This window comes from Neltuma alba, unplaced genomic scaffold (genome assembly GCF_004799145.2).
Source record: "Neltuma alba isolate B1F8T4 unplaced genomic scaffold, ASM479914v2 tig00013438_pilon, whole genome shotgun sequence".
Taxonomy (NCBI): Eukaryota; Viridiplantae; Streptophyta; class Magnoliopsida; order Fabales; family Fabaceae; genus Neltuma; species Neltuma alba.
This window is the reverse complement of record NW_021637685.1, coordinates 1-3,860: the sequence shown is the minus strand read 5'-3', so window position 1 is coordinate 3,860 and position 3,860 is coordinate 1. Positions and strand designations below refer to the sequence as shown.

Below are 3,860 nucleotides of genomic sequence, written 5' to 3'. Positions count from 1 at the left end.
CCAAATCGTTAATTCCTTTAATAATGTTCTAAAAAAATAATTTTTTTAATTAAAATTATATTAAGATACTTTTTATTTACTAATTTACCCTTTGTAACATTAAATCCCTAAAATTTGGCTAAATTTTTTTCCTTTTTCCTTAATTTTATTTTTTTATTTTTAAAAATAGCAAATTGTTTAGTGTTTTTATCATATTAGAATGAAAAATTAATTAATTTAATTAATGTAGATTTAAAAATTTTGAATTAAAATTTGATTAATTTTTTAAATAAATATGTGATAAATAGATATGTTATAAATGTTTCTAACAAAATTTTTATTTTAAAATTTTAAATTATTAATTTAAATGATTTCTGTGGTCTCTCAAACTTAGACAATTTATATTATACGATGAAAAAATATTTACTTAATATATTTTTTATTATGCATTAAAAAAATTAAAATTATAAAGTTTTATAATATAATAAAAATTAATAGATTTTATTGTATATTAAAAATTTGAAAATACATGTATTAAAATTTTTTATCAAAAATTATTTTTTAGAAAATATAAATATTTATATAAATTTTATGTTAATGAAAGGTATTTTGGCTAAAATAAAAATTTAAAAGCTAAATTTAATGGTTACTTAACTATTAAATAGATAGAAATAAAATCTCAAATATCTATGAGGGGTTTGTATAATATGTATTTTAATTTTAAAAGAGATATATATATCTTCAAAATAAAAAAAATTCTGTAATTAAAATAAAATAGAAGAATAATTAGAGTATTTTACTCTAATTATAAATTTCTCAATCACTACCAGCAACAAGTCAACAACCTCACCAACGGCTCCCATACTTTTTTTTTTTTATTCGAAAAAAGAAGCCAGGTCCATTAAGGTCGTACGTCCAGTACAAACGCGGTACCTTATTCCCTTTCGCCCTTCATTCTCTCTTTTTTATGCCAAAATAAAATGCAAATTGGAAAGAACGATTCCCCTTCTCATTGATAGCTCAGCGATATTCGGATTCAATTCAATCCAAAGTTCCAAACTAAAATAGTTTACTCATTTTGTCCTAATCCTTAATCAAGTTAACAAGAGCACCTTGCTGAAACCACAACAATGGTTTAAAAAATATTACTTATTATATACTTAATATAATAGTTAATATAATAGTTGATTAACTAATTTGAGTAGATTAAAAATGTTAATCAACTGAAATGGTATGATATTTTTTTTTTCTAAAACAACCAAACATCTTTTCTAATTTTCTCCCTCCCTCTCCTAATTAATTATTAATTATTATTAGGAAATATTAATGGGCTCTATTCAGGAAAAATTAGTAAACGATAAAATAAGTCCTAAACATTTCACCCCAAAAAAAAGGCTTACATATATAAGATTAATATTAAATCTCCAATTAATTTCTACATTAAATACCAAAGAAATATTGTTTAATACCATCCTTATTTCAAACATAAGACAATTTTAATTAAAAATAGATAAATAATTAGGATTATGGATGTTTTAAGTGAAAAAATTATCAATTATTACATGAAACCTAAAAATCAACAAAAAGATAAACCATTTTTTCTTAAATTTCTTACTCATACAGATCAACTTTAAATGAGTTAGTCTCAATAAATTTTTCTGTTCTTTCCCTATTCTTTGTACTTCTTTTAGAAGAATCTAATTGCAGTGGGTAACTTTAAAAATGTCTTTAAAAAAAGTTCATCATACACAAAGTCGGCCTCAAAATTCCTTTCCTTCTGATCCAACTTTAAAATATTAAAATCTTTATAGCTACATATGATATCAAAATTCTAACTAGTACCATGGCGGAAGGCCCACATGAAGAATGACTATAATTTTTAAATTAAATTATAAGTATTACTTAAAATGACCATTAGAGGAGCCGGTTTAAAGAATCACAATAATGCAGTTAATCTCAAAGAACACTCCCCTTGCTCCCACTCCTATAGATTTCTTCCTGTCAAAATTTTTAAACCATGTTCGTTGGATGAGACCATCCCAAGTGACTTCAAACTTCGAGTTCCAAGTTCTAACCCTACCAATTCCGTATGTACAGTCCCAAAATTAATGCTCACCTCGAGACAACAAGAAAAATCAGTTCGCCTTTTCAGTCTTCAGGACCCATGCCTTCCATTATCAAAACTCATTTGGCACAGTACTAGTATTTTTGAAAATCCAACCATCTCTCACAACGCCGCCATGTAATTTCTCACTTCATCCCTTATCATCTCCTTCATCACTGCCATTAACTCTGGCCCAAATGTGGTGATTCCACTGTGCCTCGTCTCCGTTGATAATAGTATTGATGTTGTTAATGCCTTCTCGCGCTCTGCGATAGGGCCTGAATCTTTAACCATCCATAACTCCTTCGACTTGGCTCCAGGAAGAGACAGAGTGAGTTCTGTGGAGAGATCGTTGTTCAAGATCGCATCCGGCGGTCTCGATTCAGGCCGAACCAGAGTCGGAGGATCAGAGACTACCTGATGACCCGAATCGCTTACATCAGATCCAGTTTGGCTGCTCGGGCTGTAACAATGACCCGCTAATACCGGTGGAATCGTCAGCGATCGGTCTCCGGTGGCCGGCTTCTTCGCTGGTAGGAGCGATGGATCTTCGACGTTGTCGACCAATGATGAGTACTTGCGCTTCAACGTAGAGTTCCAGTGGTTTTTGACGGAGTTATCCGTACGGCCGTTAAGGAGCTTGGCTATGGTGGCCCATTTGTTGCCGAACTTAGCGTGTGCCTTGACGATGATCTCGTCTTCCTCGGGAGTGAAGGCACCACGCTCTACATCCGGTGAGAGCTGGTTGCACCACCGGAGCCGGCACGACTTTCCAGATCGTCCGGGGATCGCCTTGCTTATCACCGACCAATTTCGAGCGCCGTGCTGTTGCACGTGCTGCCTCAACAACTCGTCCTCCTCAGGGCTCCGGGACCCTTAACCCGATCCACTTCTCCCTGCAACGCCTCCATTCTCTTATATTCGTCGTTGATCAACCCTAAGCAAAACCTAAAAGCCACCAGAATCTCCAATGTCGAAGAAAATAGCAAGTTAAATTAAATTAGGATGGGACACCAAAAAAAGGAAAGAGAGAGACTGGAAAGAGAGAAACGGTTCAGCGGGAGACTCCTCTGAATGGGAGGATAGTAGAAGAGGAATGAGAAGGGTTTATAAGAAGAGGGCAAGTCAATACCTGACGCAGCCGGTTAACTGAAACAGGTAAGAAACGAGATGTGAACCGGTGATAGTGAGTTACCGGTTAGTATAGTTTACAGCTGGATAACGACCAGGTTTGGCCACGCGGGGCCGTGGGCAACGAGGGTTTCTGAGAATCCAACGAAATACTCGGCGGAATGAAACGCACCGGAGGGGTTCGTTGGAAGTTGAGGGATTTGGAGGATCCTGAATATTTGAAAAACTCGCGAAAAATTCCGTTTGGGTGTTTGCAAGAAGAGATATTTTGGGGGATATTTTGAGGTAGAACTGTTCGGGATAAGCTCAGCTCGAGTGGGGCCAGGCTGGAGAGCATTACGTGAAGGATTTTAATTTTAGTTTTGGTGGAGAGAGAGAGAGAGAGAGAGAGATGTAATATAAATAGATAGGTATTAAATGGAATTTTTGAGAAGCACGAAGAGAGAGATGTAATATACTCTTCCGATGTTTATTATAAGACTCAATTTGATTTTTTATTTGGTCCTAATTATAAGACCCAAACCATTTTCTCTCTTATATTTATGCATTTTTTCCAAGATAATTCTTCTAATAATGATAGTTTTAGTCAATATACTTAATTAGCAAGGATATTTTAGGAATAACAACACTTATTTATTATAAATAA

General features: G+C 33.7%; 1 pseudogene; it reads right to left on the bottom strand.

Annotated features, from left to right (window-relative positions):
- Positions 1–1,846: 1,846 nt before the first annotated feature.
- Positions 1,847–3,117, bottom strand: LOC114737414 (transcription factor MYB44-like; annotated as a pseudogene).
- Positions 3,118–3,860: the final 743 nt, after the last annotated feature.